Here is an 18,945-nt window from a genome sequence, read left to right as displayed (position 1 = left end):
TGCTGACCTTGTTCATGTTTGAGAAAGTGTATGCAGTAACATCAGTAAATTTAGTTCTTCCAATAATGTATATTGTTCATCTTTGGTAATCTTTATTTGGTTTGTTTAATATTTTATCAACTCAGTTTGAATAGAAACATAAATTATTGTGGCTATATATTTACAAAGGGTGGTATGGTAATATAATTTAGTTATGTTTGACTTTTATTAATATTACTATTTCTGTTACATTAATCTTTTTGATGTGCTTTGCATGGTGTAATGTGAGGGTAGTTAAGTTATGTTTGTACTTGTTGGGGTTATCAAGAAGTAACCGGTTTGGCCCATGTTTTATTAACTACCAGTTTTCGCTTGAGATCTGTCAGACATGTCAGATCAGTGTGTAATGTAATTTTTTAGAGTTATTTTATGTTAGGCTCATTAACTCTATTAAATTTCATCCTTTTTACTTGTTGAGTACAATAGACTTGCTTCATCCTTTTTTGTTCCGGATTGTTTATTTGGTATCTGTTTTGTAGCCTATATATTAAGTAATGTACCCCAAAAGTGCATTTTAATAAAGTTTTATTTTATAAGGGAGTCCTCTAGAGATTGTGGATTTCAATCTAATGCTAGTTGATTCAAAGGGCCGAAGTCGTTTGTTTGAAGACCTTTTACTCATAAGGTATATTGCTATGAAGTATGTATGAAGTATAATTTACATAGTAAGAAAGTGAGAAATAAAGAAAATCAACATGATAACTCTTGGTAGGATAAATTAAAATTAAAATTAAGACCAGAAATAAGATTCACAAAACCACAAAACTAGGAAGCACAAAATTGTTATGCAACAGAAATAATAACAGTGTTTAAGGGAACAAATAAAAAATCATGTTACTAAGGCTATTTTACGGCAACAAATTTTACCCATAAAATGGTTGTATCTCGAAAGAAAAATTATTATTATCCTACATAAATTGAGTGTCCTTATTCAGGTCATATAAGAGAGTGAGAGATAAGTGAGAAGAGTTTACATACTGCAAAAATCTTGACAAATCATGCATATTGGGGATAACAGAGATATATATTACTTATGACATTCACTTATACATCATAATATGACGAATTTTCCGTCTAAATAATTATTAAAAAATAGATACTCACATGCTATCTAGTATCATTCGAAAAAATGGGAATTTCAATACGAACCGAATTTACACTAAATATTTTTGAGCATTTAGCCTATATCATTCAATTCTCCTCTCAGCCCTTAGACTTTTGAAATGAAAATTAAACGCATTGATGAAAGAATTTGAATCAATTTTCAAGATTTTGTATAATATTAAAAATCATTTAAATGGATTTTTGTGAGTTTAAAGGTTTACTTTGGTCATCAATGAAAATAAAAAGGAATATATTCTGACACTTAGACAAGATCAAAGGGGCCTTTTGGTTTCTCATTGAAGGGGGGAAGTTTGGTTAGGACTTCCAGGACTTCCAGGTTGACAAGGGGGCTTAGCAATCTGAACCACTGAGTATACAAATTGAGACTTGGGGACTACATGGTATCCTAGATCAGCCCCTTTCTTTACACACTGACATCCAGTGAGATACTAATGGGCCAAGAGGGAAGAGTGGGTTCAGGTTAATTGTTTGTATTTCATTCTTACATTTTTTTTAAAACGGAATGACATATATAACTGGCAGAAAATGAAGCACACCCTTCTTAACATGTTTCAAACTATGAGATGGGGGATAAAAAATATTAATCAGTTACTAACATATAATACACTAAGTACTGGATTAATCTACTTGCATTAAAATGATTAAATACATGTGCTATTAAGCCTAAAATAATCAAATTTATATGTAGAATTTATGGAATTTCATCATATTTTGGTATTTTTTTGAAGTTTCTGCTTTAGTATTTTTAAAGAAAATAATGTTCAGTTTGGATATAGTTTTCTGGGAAATTTCTGACATTAAATTTAATAATAAATTATTTTATAAGTTGGAATATATATTTTACTGTTTTTTCCAAGTTATTTATATTTTATTATGAATTGGTTGTGTTTAAGATCTTATTTTCTTAAATATCCAAAATACTCCAATTTTTGGGATGCCATAATGGCCCATCATTAACCAACCAGATCTTTATTTTTTTATTCCCAAGGGCGAGGTGGAAAAATAGAAAAAACATGTTAAAATAAAAATTGATCCCAGTCTGGGCAACAATAAAAAAGCACCATGTGTAATCGATTATTATTCTAAAGGTTTACTCGACATTTGAAAAGTTAAAAGCTGAAGCTGTTACATGTGGCTCGCTAGTCTAACACTCCGATTTATAAAATGAAAAAGTGCACTGATGTGGTATGCTATGATGCGTCACCAAATCATTGTAAATCATTTCTTTCACTGTTTTATTTTTCAAGGACGTGCGGAAGCTGATGAATCATATATTGGGTTTCTAGTTTATGAGCTGATGAATAAATTATATTATATAATGTCGTTTAAGGCTTCTAGTTTATGAGCATAGAGCTAGTATTGTATATGTGAATTATATTTATTTTAGCAATTAATCTAATTTTTACAAAAACTTGTGAAAATTAATTCAAAATGATATGAGGAAGGTCATAGAATATTAATCTTATTTAATATAATTTATTTAGACTTTTTAAAATATTTTGAGATTTTTTTAAATAATTTGAAATACTAATTAATTGTAATTATAATATCATATCACCGGATCAGGTGATTGTTGATCAAGGGTCAAGTGAAGAAACAAAATACCACTACTGATTACAATTGAGATGGTGGGAGATGCATGCGGGTGAACAAAGCAGGGGCAAGTGATGAGGATTTATCGTCCCTAGTGGCAACAAAGATGAGATGGATACAACCAATGCGTGGAATGATTGGTGAAAACATACAAAGATGTGAGCATGAAAATGATGAAGATTACACTAACATCATAGTCATGTACCCAACAGGCCAAGTGATGTTTTTCATTCACATGTCCGAATCAAAACCTGACTCCTTTAACTATTCACTCTTGGAATGAAACAAACCCAAACAAGATTATCAATGAACAAATCACTCTAGTAATCATAATTGGAAACAAAATCCAAGGGCACCATTTTTACAAGAATGGGGGTTCTATTATAGTTCTGAATGGTGGAGGGATGATAACATGTAAATTATGGGGTTAATAATCGGAAAATTATACTTGTTTCTGCATTAACATGAATATAAATGTGTGTTATCAACCTTTAAATGATTAAACCTAATTTTAGATTGATATTATGATTTTTTTCGACTTAATCGAGTTTTAAATGATTTTTATGACACCATATCTTTAAGGAAATGAATTTTCTGATTCAGAATACATTTTTTATGATTTTTTGGACTTATATTTACTGAGATATGAAATTTCTAAGTTTAGATATATATATACACATATATATATATATATTTATTACTTTTTTATAACTTAGTATTTATTTTATAATGATTTATTAATCTAATGTTTTGATATTTTAGCGCTCACCATGTCTTGCCATTCGATTAATCAAATGGCGACCAATGATGGGTATCTGCAATCTTTAGCGAAACTAATCATTGCAAAAAGGCACATTTATATCATTGTGAATCACGTTGCAGTTATGCACCAATCCTTATCCGACATGTTGCATTTTTTTCTACAGGAGGCGACGTGGACTACGAAGGAAAATAAAAAATTCAAATTGCAATAAATGCGATTTGCAATAAAAAATTGTATAAGCAAAGTGAATGTTTACAATAAAAAAATTGTACAAGCAAAGTGAAGAAGATATTACAATAAAAATTAAAGATGGTGCGCATGTGTACTGCCGTGAGTTATTAAAAAGATATTTAAATACTGAATTGGTGCATGGAAACACGTGCCAGGTGAGGCCATCATGGGGGAATATTTCCCTTTTTTGGACGTGAATGACACACATTAGTGTCATTCATTAAGAAGGGAGAAAGACAAAAATAAAGTGACATGGTGTACGATAATGAGTCGCCACATCACGGTTAAATAAGAGTAAAGAAAAAATTATATCTTTTGTCTTTTCTGCAGCACATACACGTGGCAGTCTCGGAACACGTGAGTGCGGAGGAAGAGACGAACATGCCTATGATTGATTTCTTGTGATTAGACAGTTAACTGAAAATGGAAAAGAGGAAGCATTAGTGCTGATGATGAGGAGAGAGAAAAAATAGATGGCTAGGACTGATCCAACTTCAAAGCACAATATCTCATGATCCAGAGGTCAGATTGATCGGAAATTTTCATGGATGCTTTGTCTTACCCTCTTACCATCCTTTAACTTGGTTCACCTATATTCTCCTATATTTATCCTCTGATATATAAATAGAGGTGTGGATCACTGTCAAATCATCCTTAAACTTGGTTCCTACTCATGTGGTCTGACTGAAAGGTAGTGAGTTTTTTAGATCCTTCAAGTGTGCTCTTACATTCTCAAATTGCCGTAATCCTGGCAGAACATAAGGACATATGGTAAGCATCTTTGGCTTACATTCTACGAAGCACATCTTACCGCCTCCACATCATCATCTTATCATTAACTTATTCATCAGTTATTGGATTTGACACATGCCTACACTATTCCCATCATGCCTCAAGTCATCATTATTTCATTCTTGCATTCACTCACTCTCTTCACACCCAGATCATCTGTATCTACTACCTTCTCTCCTCAACTTAATACCACTATCTCGCCTCGTATTTTCTCGTCACATGAATTCATATTTAGTATGTATCTCTTCACATCTCAAAATCACCATATTAAGTATATCAAATCATTAATCATAGTTCCCTATGGAGTCTATCCATAATCATCACCAGATAAGATTACTAAGTGAGTACAGATTTATAATTTTATTAATTAATCTCAAAATACCAGTGAAAAATTAAAAACCTAAAATTGATATTATCAATGGATAGGGGGGGGGGGGGTAAAGAAATAACTACTCTCAAAATTTCAGCCCAAAAAACCTTCTAGATCATTAGATATCATTGTTTGAACTTGGAGAAATCTGAGCCATCTGATTTTTCTCACCCCTCAAATTAGTGTGGCGGATTGCCAACATGGCACAAAATTCTAGGAGTGAAAAACTAAAAAAGTTATAAAAAATAATTAAATGAATTAAGAATAAATATTTGACTTATAAAAATTTTTTGTTTATGAATTAAATGTTATAAAATATTAAAAATATAAAACTATTTCCATACAAATACTACAAAAGTCAGAATCTTATTATAAGTATGTAAGAAACCCTTAAACCCTTTAAAATATTTAAATAAATCGAAATGGATTTTGTCTGACCTGTAAAGAATTTTATTCATGAAGTTACCTTTAGAAAATTATGTAACTAAAATCAAGAAAAATCAGAACCTTATTCTAAAATTATATTGAGTCATTTTATGCTAAAATAACATTCATATATGTTCATTTAAACCAATATAATCACATAAAATTCATGTAAATCCTAGTAAAAATAACATGTTATTTGTTAGTATTTGTGGCTCTCTGATCAAAAGGCATAACATAAGACATAGTGCACGTGTATTTTTTTATTTAATATGTCAATATTTTATTGTCTTATTGTCCTAGGGACATGCAGTGAATGTGAAGCTGTCGATTGAAGTAAATCAATGGCTAATATTATAAAACTTTAAGGCTTGATATTTACAGATCCAGAAAATCAATAAAGATGAAATTTTGAGGGCAGATTTTTTTTCTTCTCTTTCCATCGGTACAGTCAGAGCTATAAGATGAGGTGCTGGTCACCGTACAAGCTGTCTTTGAAGTCACTTCCTAAATTGTCAAGCTAATTGAAAGAGAGTGAGGTTGACGATCCATCTAGTGACTCGTGGTGTTTTGGTGTTTGAGAAGGGACAAAAGAGAATTAGATAAGCTTTCTTGCATCACAAAATCATTGTGCCCTAGTGATAATGGGATTTTTAGTAGTAAACATCTACACATTTTTGAGTTAAGTATATGCATTATCTTTATTCTATTTTAAATTTGCCCTCTATGCCTTATTTTATGAAAATTCTCAACATGAGAATAGGGACGGACACGGTCCGGTCAAGGTCCGGTTTTAGCAAAAACCTAAACCTAGACCTAATGACCGGTTCGGTCTCGGTCTCGGTTCGGTCTCGGTCCGATCCGGTTTTCGGTCCGGTCACATTGAGTAGTCTATGTGAAAGTGAATGCCAATATGAAGAAAATAATTTAAGCAAAAATTAAAAAGTATTTTTTAATCAAATATAGAAACTAAGTTAATATTTTTTTGAGTTTCACTGAAAGTAATCCCATTTCTCCTACTTAGCTCGCCTTTCCTGCACTTGGTTGTTTCGTCGCATCTTACTAGACTGCATCTGAGTGCTTGATATTCTGCATTTGTAGTCTCCATTAGCACTTTTGGTAAAGTACTCCATCACAGGCGATGGTTTTCTACCTTGACAAACCTCTGTTCCCTTCATAGTCAAATCACCATATTATGTAAATAATTTATTCATGACAAAAGTGTAAACAACAATTCAAATTATCATAAATAAACAGAAGAATACCTCATCTTTACCTAACTCCATTGACTCTAAGCAGGTTCTGTTTCGCAAACTGATAATTAGAATGAGAGTGAGAATGAGATTAAGAGTGTGAGAAATGTAGATAATGAGAGGGAGAGAGTGAAATAGGGGAGAAGGGAGAGAGTAAGAAAGTCATAAAGGGAGCTAATGAGAAAGGAAGAGGAAGATAGGGAGGGAGAGCGGGAGAGAGTGAAATCAGGGGAGAGGGACAGAGCGAGAGAGGGAGATAATGAGAGGGGGAGAGAGGGAGAGAGGAATAAGGAGACAATGAGAGAGGGATAGAGTGAAATAGGGGAAGATGGAGAGAGTAAGAGAGTCATAAAGGGAGCTATGAGAAAGGAAGAGGAAGATAGGGAGGGAGAGAGGGAGAGAGTGAAATCAGGGGAGAGGGACAGAGCGAGAGAGGGAGAGAGGGAGAGAATGAGAGGGGGAGAGAGGGAGAGAGGAATAAGGAGACAGTGAGAGAGGGATAGAGTGAAATAGTGTGGGGGGGGGGGCATGAGATAGTGACTTAGTGAGAGAGAGAGAGAGAGAGACAGAGAGAGAGTGAAATAGAGGAATAGGGAGAGGGCGAGAGAGGGAGAGATGGCGCTAAAGGGAAAGGAAGAGTGAGATGGTGAGAGACGTAGAGAGGGGGAGAACGAGAGAGGGAGCTAATGGGAAGGAAGAGCATGGAGGGAGAGAGTGTACTGGGGAGAGTAAAAGCATGAAGGGGGAGAGAGGTTGCCGGGCAGAAGAAGAGGAAATAAGGGAATCGGGAGAGGAAGAGCGAGATGGTGAGAGACGTAGAGAGGGGGAGAGGGAGAGAACGAGAGAGGGAGCTAATGGGAAGGAAGAGCATGGAGGGGGAGAGTGTGCAGGGGAGAGTAAGAGAATGGAGGGGGAGAGAGGGTGCGGGTTAGAGGAAGAGGATGGAGGGCGAGAAAGGGTGCGGGTAGAGGAAGAGGATGGTGGGAAGAGAGGAAGATGAAGGAGGGTGAGAGAGGGCGCGGGTTAGAGGAAGAGGATGGTGAGGGAGAGAGGGTACGGGGAGAGGAAGAGGATGGAGGGGTAGAAGAAGTGCAAGGAGGGAGAGAGAGGGCGCGGAGTAGATGACGTGCATGGAGGGAGAGCAAGGGTGCGGCGGATATGAAGTGCATGGAGGGAGAGATAGAGTGCGGCGGAGAGAAGTGCATAGAGGGAGAGAGACGGAGCGGCAGAGAGGAAGTACATGGGGGAGAGAGAGAGAAAGAGGGTTGGGGGAGAGGAAGAGCATGAGATGGGGAGAGGAAGAGTGTGGGAGGGGGAGAGGACGATCGTGGGAGAGGGAGAAGAAGAGTGTAGGAAGGGGCAAGAGGGAGTGGGGAAGAGGAGTGTGAGAGGGAGGGAATGTGTCGGTAGGAATGAGCGCGGGAGAGGCTGAGAGAGAGAGGGAGAGGGGTGGAGCGAGGCTGGGAGATTGAGAGAGGGAGAGCATGCGAGGGAGGGACTGCGAGAGGGAGAGAGATAGGGAGAAGGAAATGAGGCTTACCAAGTCTCAAATGTGGCAACGGTGAGAGGGTGATGGTGGCAAGAAAGTCTCGACGGCGACAGCGAGAGGGGACTGTGAGAGGGTGGCGGTGACGACTGCGAGGCTGGATCCGCTCCCTCTCATGGAGGAACGTGTTGACGGAGGAATGTATTAGTGGAGGGGAGAGGAACGGGGGGTGGAGGTTGACCCGTTCCTCTTCCTCCACGTTGCTTATTTGTAATTATAATATTATTATTATTTAGGAACGGTCTTCGGTCCGGTTCTACTTGCGAACCTTACCCGGACCGAACGGTTCGGTCAGCCCCAAAATGGCTGACCGCCGGTCCGGTTCGGTCCGGTCTGACCGAAGTTCGGTCAGACCGTGTCCTTCCCTACATGAGAAAGAGTGAGATAGAAAGAGACACGGTGAGAGAGAGAGAGAGAGTTGAGAGAGAGCGGAAGAGAGACTACGCGGCCGAGAAAGCGAAAGAAAGAGGAGAAAAGGAGAGAGTGTGTGTGACCAAAATGGATAAGAAAAACTAAGGGACAAATATAGAGAGAACGAAACAAAGAGAGTGAGAAATGTGAAATTGCGTGCGGGAGGGTGAACGCAAGTGAAATGAACTCGAAGAAAACTGAGAGGCGGAAAAAAAACCGAGAGAGTGAGCTAGCGAGAGAGAGAAAACGAGAGAATGCGAGAGAGTGTGTGTGTGTGTGTGTTAGAAACAGAGATGGAAACGTAGAGAGAAGATGAAGAACGAAGAGCGCAAGTATTAGGAAAGGAAAATTTTCCATAGTTGAATCAAAGGAAGACATGAGTATTTATATGGACGGATGTCCCTTAGTTTATAAGATTGGAATAATGAGTTCGAATGAAGTCCTTTCATGCCCAAATATTTGGGCTTTAGAATGGATCATCTATTTCAACCTTTCATGCCCAAATATTGTGCTTGAAAACACATGATCTTTTCAAGCTTTCATGATAAAAAACTGTGCTTGGAGATGTATGATTTTGTTATTAAAATGACTTTACGACATTTAAGATCGAGCTGGCTAATGGGTTTCCATTTACTAGGTCAGCAAAGAAGAGCCGGGTCATGCGAAGAGATCAGTGCTTTAAGTCGGGAAAGCTCCGTGGCAGGTGATCATCTTTCCTCTCTTAGGCTAGCGTTTAGAACACATTGGTCAATTCGGACGCATCTTCGTCTTGCTTACAAAAATGAAATACTGTGTCCCACATAGAGCGTCCTAGAATAATTCGGTAGTTTCATTTCGCACTAGTTCTTCTGGACGTTCATGATACTCCTGGGGCTCCCCTTGAGAGTTCTCGAGGCTTGAGAAAAGATATTGAAAAGGGGGAGCGGATGATATTAGTCTCTGCCCTACTATGAAAGAATGAGAAAGGTGTATCACCGCAAGTTTTTTAAACGTTGATTATCCCGAAGATGAAAGGGTGTCAACCAAAGACGTCCTGCATGGCCCTCGGAGGACAAAACAGAGGGAAGAGAAGAAAACAGCCCTCGTTTTATTATTAGGGGACGCATCACAGTGGCTCAGGCCTCAAACAAGATGTCGTACCCGGGCGGGGTGGAAAGGGCTTGAGACAGAGGCTGTTCCAGGGAGAGCGACACCAACAGATGGCTGATGTCTAGGAAAGAGGAGGTGGGCTGCGACAGGCGACGGCAGGTACAAAGTTGCAGAACATCCGGGCATGAAATCACTGTGGAGAACATCATGGGCGGCTCCTTTAGCATCCAAGGACTTGAATCTGCTGGCTGCAGGTCTTGAGCAACAGGTTAATGTCTCCCGGGATGTTGACCTGACTATAAATTGACTTTGCTAAGGTGCAAAGGCAATATGTGGTCTGTGCAGGCGTAAAGGTTGTAAGCAACTCACAGCAGGTGTTAATGAACACATCAGGGTTTCCCTCGACCTTGATGAGACTGAGTGCTGCATCGCATGCGATAATGCAAACAGGAAGAATTTGGAGCTGTGCGGATGCAATTGTGAAGAAAACCAGGTTTAGTATTAAAAAGGCCGCCACAAAGTCAGTCTTTCCGGCCATTGTAAAGTAGAGACTTGTGGGTGGGGGGGCAACAGAAGTGAGGGAATAAAAATGAGAAAAATGGAGTCCCGGATGATTCCTGTCGGTGGCAATCGCCGCTATTTATAGGGAACCAGAGGGGACAACAACTCGGTTCCAAGCGTCCAACTAAACTCACACTTAAAGGGAGAGAATTGATGACGGTAGCAGTTGGCAGATGGGGGGTGGAGGCAGGGAGATACTGGGCCGTGCCCTCGATGCCTCCTTTTGCATAGTCTTGCCTCTCTAGAAACGGGAAGAATAATATATCGCGCTTGACGGACTGCTGTGAAGGCCACAAACAGCGACCTGGATTTCAAAAAGATATGCTGTGTGGACAGGCCAACACACGCCAAGAAGAGGGCGACGTGTTACCGTGATAGACTTGGAGGAACTCAGTGGACGGCGCCAGCATCACACATCCAGCGTGAAGGCATTTTGTCTTCCTCAACATCATGGGCGATGTTTATCAGCGTCGTGCCAACAATGGCGGAATAAACTTTCATGGCCACATTCGCGTGACAGGTGGACAGCATAAATATTTAGCGAGTGCAATAGGAGAATTAAGCTCGAAAAGTGTGAAATGTTCCCTAGCTGCTTTAAGTATGTCAGGAAAAAATCGAAGGCCCGTTTTGATAGGTTCCCTCTGGGGCCTGGGAAGCATCCGAGAGTGAGACACGCTTCCTAAATCCCAGTAAAATGGGGATCTGCCGTCTGGCTAAACAATCCCAATTATGACATCCCGTAAGGTATGACTAGACTTTTAATCTTGGTGTTGCCCACACAGACGAGAAGGTATCACAAGGTGTAACTCCATTTTATCGATCTTTATCATATTCACAATTTCTAAAGAGCCTCTGTCTCTCTGCCTCAACAACGTCACCATTCTATCTGTCCTCATTGCCCGTCTCCCACAGCCCATTCCCCTAGCAACCCCGAAGTAGGGAACGGCACGTCCGGGACCTGACGCCCCGGACGTGACGGGACGGTGACGAATAGTGACGGGACGAACTGGTCGTCACGTCACCGTCACATCACTCGTCCATGGATTTTGAGGAAAATCGTCACCGAACCGTTACTCGTCCGCAGACCATCGTCACCGTCACGGTACCGTCACGGTACCGTCACGGTGACGGCGTCACCGTCACCGTGACGGTATTTTTAAAATTTTTTATAGGTTACGTATTTTTATTCTTTTGGTCTTATGGACCATTTGATAATGTTTTTTAAATTTTCATTTTTTCCCCTTATTGCAAAGTTACGACTTACGATTCTCCCTCTCTCTCGCAAGTCTCAACTCCGCCAATCTCCCTCTCAACTCCACTGATCTCCCTCTCCTTGTCCCTCTCGCTGGGTCGCTCCCTCAGTCCCTCTTCCTCTTCTCTGAAGTTCGCTCCGTCTCTTTCACCCTCTTCTTTTCCCCTGCTCTCAACACAGCATGCTGCCGCCGCCAATGTTCGAGTTTGGACGGCAATGATCTCTGGCCTCGGAGCTGGCCCTGTTTGAGGTGATGCTGGCCCTCTTTCGCCCTCTTCCGGAACTAATTCTGAACTAATTCTGAATCCCAAATGGTTGCATTGATATGCTTTATTTTTTTTCTTAATATCTTATATTTCACCTGCCTCCAAAAATTTCCCTACTTTACGGATTGCAAATTTCCTCTCTTTATTTAAATCAGAGAAGTTTCTGATTATGTACTAAACCTTGGTGAGCATCTAGGTTTGTGGTGACATACATGGCCAATTTTATGATGTGAAGGAGTTGTTCAAGGTTGGAGGCGACTGTCCAAGTACTAATTATTTGTTTCTTGGAGATTTTGTCGATCGGGGATTTAATTCAGTTGAAACATTCAGTTCAAGGTTTCATTTGTTACACAAATAGTAGATTCAAAGATAATATGCACTCGTTTCATTGGTGGCCCATTGGATATCATGTTATTAGTCATTATTATTCGCGGGAGTGAGGGAGAGTGTTGGAAGTGGGAATAACTTAGTAATTATGTTGATCTTGGTAAGTTCCCTCACCAGAACTAACCGAGTTTTGCACATGTGAGGAGATGTATAGTGACCCTTCTCTCTGCCTGATGCAGCACAGTTAGTTCCCCGCCAAATGCAGCACGAGAACCTTCAAAAGACACTTCAAAAAAATTATGGTCTCAACCCTTCGTCCATACAGAGTTTTATAGCTGGTATCCTTACATATTTAACCAAAATATATTAAATAATACATACTTCCAACACTATATAAATTTATTACAATCCTCTAGTAAGATAATCCTTTTATTATTATCCCCATGTACATAAAATTTTACAAAATGTAACAACAAAACTTTTATTTTCGGTAGACTTTGCGTTTATGAGTCCATAATTTATCGGCCAAAAAATTAATTGGTACAAACACATTCTTGCAGCCCCTGTCAAGCACTCAAGCCTCAACAAATTAGTTGTCAACCTGGATATAAAAAATATCTAAATGTCCCATTTTTTGGTGAATAAATATTTCATTAACTTCTTTAAAATTTCAATCAATACCTTAAATTAAAAACTACCTACATGCGAAATAATAAGGCCATAATTTTATTATCATAAAATTTTAAAACATACATCTCATATTAAACAATTGGATCATTACCAAATAATTACTATTATATTATTAAATTGTATAATAAAATCCGTCACGGATGTCATTGTGACGGAATCATCATCACGCCACCGTCATGGGACACCCGTCACTGTCACCGTCACGGGCTCCGCGTCACCGTCACCGTCACGGGCTCCGCGTCACCGTCACCGTCACGGGCTCCGCGTCACCGTCACCGTCACCATCACGAGCCCTCAGATCCGTCACGTCATACGTCACGGGACCGTCACGGTGACGTGTGACGTGACGGATGACGACTGACGATCCCTACCCCGAAGATCCGCCACCGACACTACCATCGTCATAAACATCTACGAGGCTAGACGGCCTTGGCCATTATACTTGTTGGGGTTTGTCAGCCCCCCCATTACTAGAATGTGGAGGGGGGGTTGACTAGTCAAGCCTCAATATGGAAGGGGAATATGAAAAGGCTGAACCCCCACTCTTGTCTCTTTGTGGGGAATATGAAAAGGCTCAAGGCTCTTCATATTCCAGACCTTTCATATTCCCTGAACATTTAAATGTCCCTCTATATATAGAGGGCAAACCTGTTCTCAATGGATATGCATATGAGTTTTCTGTTCATTCTTCTTGTCTCTTCCTCTCTTCTCCTCTCTCTCTCCCTTGGTTTGTCTTCATCACTCCATGGTGACTACCTTGGCTTGGGAGTTGAAGGAGTTGCTCTGCAGCACCACACGAGAAGCCAGTGCCCTGCACCAAGAGCCTTGTACGTTGACGTCACGCCGGTTACGTAAAGAGGTTCTTGTTATCTGTCTCTATACGCTGACACATTTATCTTGTCCGAGTTGATTCCGCATTTCCACCGTAGCGTCTTGGGTCGTTGGTTTCTTCAACAAGTTTCAACAATACTGAAAGGCCAGCTACTAACTCCTAACTACCAGTGGGCCGCGGCTTCACTTGGAAGTCAGCGTCTAGTATTAAAGCCCGGGCCTAATCTTGAAATCAAAAAGGACAACATGGACAAATGGGTCCTCGGCCCGACCCACTGGTTTAAAACCGGGAGGGGGGTTTGGGAGGGAGACAAAGATAGGGAAAAGAGTGCGAATGAGAGCCAGAGAGAAGAATAGTGAAAAAGACACGCATGGAGAGAGATAGAGATAGAGAAAGAGAGACAGGGATATTGCGCGAGGTAGAGAGATGTGAAAGACCGCCAGAGAGGAAAAAAAGAGAAATAGCGGAGAAGAGAGATGTCGAGAGATAGCGAAGAAGAGAGCGAAAAAGAAAGCCAAGGAGAAAAAAGAGAAATGGCGAAGGAAAGAGAGGGAGAGAGAGAGAGAGATAAAACGGGAGAGAGGCATAGAACAGAGCGAGAAAGAAAGCCATAGAGAGGTAGCGAGAGCGGGAGATCACGAAAAAACAGGCTAGAGAAACGGAGCGACCGACAAAGAATGAAAGAGATAGCGAGAAAGAGAGAAAGACTGCATGTGACAGAAAGAGATAGCAAGAGAGAGAGAAAGATAGAGCGAGAGAGAGAAAGAGAGCGAGACAGCGCGAGCGAGATTGGCAGAGAGAAAGAGTGAAAGACCGACAGAGATTTCGACGGAAAGGAAGAGAGAGAGAGAGCTTGTGAGAGAGCGAGAGAGAAAGTAAGTGAGATTGCGGGAGAGATGGAGAGACAGAGAGAGAGGGAGAGTGAGATGGGGGGTGTGAAGAGGAGTTTTACTCAGCTTCGCAGTCCGCCGAGTCAAGGCCATGGAGGCGGCGAACTCGGCCTCCCAAGCAATCAGCTCGGCGATCAACAGATAGGGACTTAATGAAGATTAGTTAGTAATAAGAAATTAATACTATATACTCGTTAGAGACTAGAGAATAGGATATCATATAAGTTCAAAGATACTATAGGATTAAATTTAGAGTAGGATCAAATATAGACGGCCAGGATTAAATCTAGAATAGGATCAAATATAGACGGCCAGGATTAAACGATAGAGAGTTATAACGGTGAGGATTACCGCACCGATGGGTTCACCGCACCGATCGACGGCTGCGATCGGTGCACCCGAGTCGTTATAATGGTTAGGATTAAACAATAATTCAAATTCATATTTCCGTTGTAATTAGTTACAATGGATATATATAATCGATTCCTCTGAGCCTTCTCTTCTTGTTCCTCTTTCTTCTCTCTTCTTTCTCCATTCTTCTGTCTTTCATATCTTGTGCAACGGCCAAGAAATTTCAACAGCAGGAGAGGCGAAGAGAGAGAGAGAGAGGAGAGTGACATTGCCGTAGATGGAGAGAGAGATGACAGTGATATTACGAGGGAGAAAGAGAGGTAGAGACTAGATTAGATTGCGAGAGAGTAGATGTTGAGGAGTGTGATGGCAATAGACACAGTGTGAGAAAGAGAGAGAGAGAGTTGAGAGAGAGCGGAAGAGAGATTTACACGGCCGCGAAAGCGAAAGAAAGAGTAGAAATGCAGAGAGGGGGGGCGACCAAAATAGATAAGAAAAACAGAGGGACAAAGATAAAGGGAATGAAACAAAGAGAGTAAGAAATGTGAAATTGTGTGAGGGAGGGTGAAAGCAAGTGAAATGAGCTGGAAGAAAAACAGAGAGACAGAAGTTCAAGAGCGGTAGAGCAGAGGAGAAAATGCAAGAGAAAAAGGGAGAAACAGAAACAGTCGTTGAAGTAGAGGAGACAGCGTCCAATAAAAGAGGGAGAGAAAAAGGGAGAGAGACAGAGAGAACTAGAGGCAGGATGGGTCATTAAAAAAAAGGGAGAACGAAAGAGAGATAGTGCGTGAGAGACTGCAAGAGAGCGGAGGACAAAATCCAAAAAGAGAAGGCGAGAAACAGCAACCTGGTCAAAACAGATAGAGAGATCGTTTGAGAAAGAGAGAGATAAGGATAGAAAGAGAGAGACCAGTAGATAGAGAGAGAGAGGGAGAGACTTTAGAAGACACATTAAGAGAGAAATAGGGAGAGAGAGAGACAAAGCCACAAAGTAGGGATTCGAACAGATCGGGCATTCGAACGATCGAATCCAAACACCGATCTGTCCAGTTCAGATCCGATCTGAACACGATCTGCGCGTCTGTTTGGGTTGGATGGTTCGAACAAGATGGCTGTTCGGATCGAATGTTTGAATACGATCTGATTTGAACACGTTGTTCGAAATGGATTGAATCGAATCGAATGTTCGAATCCAGCGGCACCAGCGGCGCCAGCGGCCGATCAGCGCCGCCCAGCGCCAGCTCGTGGCCCCCAGCCCCAGCCAGTGGCGCCAGCACCGGCCAGCGGCCACCAGTGGCGTCCAGCGGCTGCCAGTGACTGCCAGCAACCGCTAAAGAGAGTCGCTGGCAGTCGCTGGCAGTCGCTGGCGCCGCTGGCCATTTGTTCAAACTTGTTCGAACAAGTCCGAACAAATGGCAATCGAACATGAACGAACCAAATTTTTCGTTCGAAACTTTTGATCAAACACGAACAAAGGGTCTGTTCGATCAAAAGATTCAAACGATCCGATCCGATCCGATCCCCGATGTCTACCACAGAGACGAAGCAAGTAAGAGGGGAGACCTAGAGATAGACAGAAAGACGAGGGGAGCCAGAGTGAGAGAAACAGAGTCCGACCAAGAGAGTAGTGGAGAGGCCGAGAGAGAGATAGCGTGAAAAAGAGAGTTAGAGGGAGACCGAGAGAGAGAGAGAGATTAATAGAAATAGCAAGAAGAGATACATTGGCAGAGAGAGACACGCACACATATACACAGAGAAAGAGAACCCTGATATATAATGTGAGGAAGAGCTACATCTTTTGTTGGATGGTTTATCTTGAGTCAGTTATTTTTGGAGTTGATGTTTTGAACAAGTCAAGAAATAAAAAGTCAGCATGGATCATTAGGCTTTAGGGAGATGTGGAGGTAGGAGCTGAGTTCAAGGAGAGCAGAACACTAGGTGTCTTGGAAGACCAAGTACTTGGACAAGTGTGTGGCCATGGTTTGCTTAAGTCCATAGGCAGTTATGGCGGAGTGCCAATGAATATGCATGAGTTCCATTCTTGTACTATGATGTGTGCATCAACTAGATCCTTCCTCTCCCAAAGTGTTCTTTCTTCTTGTTTCTCTGTGTGAGATCAAGAGAGTGAGAGTTTAATCTTTCTTTCTCTGTGTGAAATCAAGAAAGTGAGAAATTAATATTTTTTTCTCCGCGTGAGATCATGAGAGCAAGTGCTTGTGCTTCCCTTTTCTGTGTGAGTTTCTGAAGTGAGAGATCTAGGTTCCAAGATTCGTAAGGTAGAGGTAAAAGAATTTATCGCATGATTGAACACTCTAAGTCAGAATGCTTCTTAAAGATAACCTAAAATGTTTCTTGAAGATCTGATAAAGTTTTCTGTATTGGCATCCTTGAGTGGCAAAGAATGGACTTGGTCTACAAGGGAGTGGACTCTATTATCCATCATATCCTGGCATCATTACGCACAAGGTTTACTAGACATGGTTGCCAATTGATGACATCCTTCAAGTGGTGTGACCTCATTAGGGGTCGACATACACAAAATACTGTTCATTGATGACCAAATATTTGGGCTTCAAAATGGATCATATTTTGAGCCATGGGACCTGACGCAGGCTCGGTCTAGTGTCATGGGACCTGACGCAGTAGGGGTACCAGAGGTACCACTGGTCGGGCCAACAACTGCTCCAATCGCTCGACAACGGCAATCAGGGTGCCAAGTTAAGCTCCACGCTCCTTAGACGAATCCTCCTGGGGTCGATGCAGCTGGTGTGGTCTTCCTTGGGCGTGTCCAGCTCCCTGGCCGTGTACGATGGGGGTCTGGGGTACGGGCTCATCCATGGGATCCTTCCTGTGTGGTCAACGAGTTATCGTCACTATCTCCTCGTTGTCACAAGGGGATGATGCTCCTAGTGACCACGATGTGCTATGGTTTGATCGTGTGCATCCACATCGGGGACGGGTGTTTTCACGTGAACCAAATGATCCCGCGGACCCCTATCGTTGGGTGCTGTCCACCTGAGTTCTGGAGAATGCGGTGAGGTGCCACCTACGGGTGTTGGGGGATGGGCCTCTGAGAGGCGCGTGGGGCTGCCTCTCTCAGACGGCGATGAGCCTTCTCATCGTGGGGAGGTGTATCCTCCCTGATGAATCCTTCTACTGGATTGCGTCTCGACAACAATGGCCAGTATCCTCGGGGGTACCTAAATGAGTTTTCAAAAACAAATTTATGTAGGTGGAATGATTATACGGTAGGGAGGCGATCTGTGGGCAACCACAACCTAGCTCTGATACCAAGATGATGCCAGACATCTTCAGTGATTTTGTTCGACACGTAATTCCATAGGATTATAAAACTACATGATGTAGTGATCCTAGGTGGATGTACATGCAGCCTTTGACTCGTGGGATTTCGGTGAGCTCCAAGCTCTAGGGCTGGCGACTGATGACGGTGACGGTGACCTTCTGACCCTCGTCCGAGTGACGAAGGTGACTATGATGCTGAGAGAAACAATTTCATCGATGCTCACACAAAACAGACATGCTCGATCGGTACCTAATATGTCACCCAACTCATAGTTTTTCTAATATAGTTGTATCTCACCTATTCTAACCTGAGCACAGTGGACTACAACCGATAAGTATACTTGGTGTCGGACGTCATCGGGGACGTCGTCCGGTCGACACCGAGTATGATGGCTCGGTGCCGATAAGTGATGATGGTATCAGACTAAGGCAGTGTTGTCGTCTGATGGATGAACCCTAACGGGTCGATGGAACTACGTTGCGCAAATGAATGTCCTACGTGTCGTACGTGCAGGCTCTGACTCCAGAGAGGCACCAAGCTCCAAGCTTGGACGGGGTCACCGGGTGACGGTGACGATGGCCTCTCGAACCTCATCGGAGCGACGAAGGTGTCTACGGCCAAATGGAATCTATCCGTGGGGCTCGCACGTAATGAACGTACTCGTCTATACAGGTAAGACACTCAACTAGGTTGCAATTTTCTCTCAATTCTTCTTCTCTCACCTACCTAGCCCGAGCGCGGTGGAGTCAAGACAAAAATATACTGCAAGAGATAAATAAACGAGCGATGGGAGAGGACGGCGTACCTCGTCGGCGGTGGCTCGTAGTGCAGTGTCGT

General features: G+C 41.8%; 2 long non-coding RNA genes across 2 annotated transcripts; both read right to left on the bottom strand.

The window, feature by feature from the left end:
* Nucleotides 1-6,262: 6,262 nt before the first annotated feature.
* Nucleotides 6,263-6,651, bottom strand: LOC144716440 (uncharacterized). Its single transcript, XR_013584893.1, has 2 exons — nt 6,602-6,651; nt 6,263-6,508 (listed from the first exon to the last, which is right to left on the bottom strand). It is a non-coding gene; the product is annotated as an uncharacterized LOC144716440 (long non-coding RNA).
* Nucleotides 6,652-9,614: 2,963 nt separating this feature from the next.
* LOC144715001 (uncharacterized) lies at nt 9,615-10,459 on the bottom strand. Its single transcript, XR_013584505.1, has 2 exons — nt 10,005-10,459; nt 9,615-9,883 (listed from the first exon to the last, which is right to left on the bottom strand). It is a non-coding gene; the product is annotated as an uncharacterized LOC144715001 (long non-coding RNA).
* Nucleotides 10,460-18,945: the final 8,486 nt, after the last annotated feature.

This window comes from Wolffia australiana, chromosome 2 (genome assembly GCF_029677425.1).
Source record: "Wolffia australiana isolate 7733 chromosome 2, ASM2967742v1".
NCBI classification, from domain to species: domain Eukaryota; kingdom Viridiplantae; phylum Streptophyta; class Magnoliopsida; order Alismatales; family Araceae; genus Wolffia; species Wolffia australiana.
Note: the sequence above shows the minus strand (reverse complement) of the source record. Positions and strands in the feature narration are given on the sequence as shown.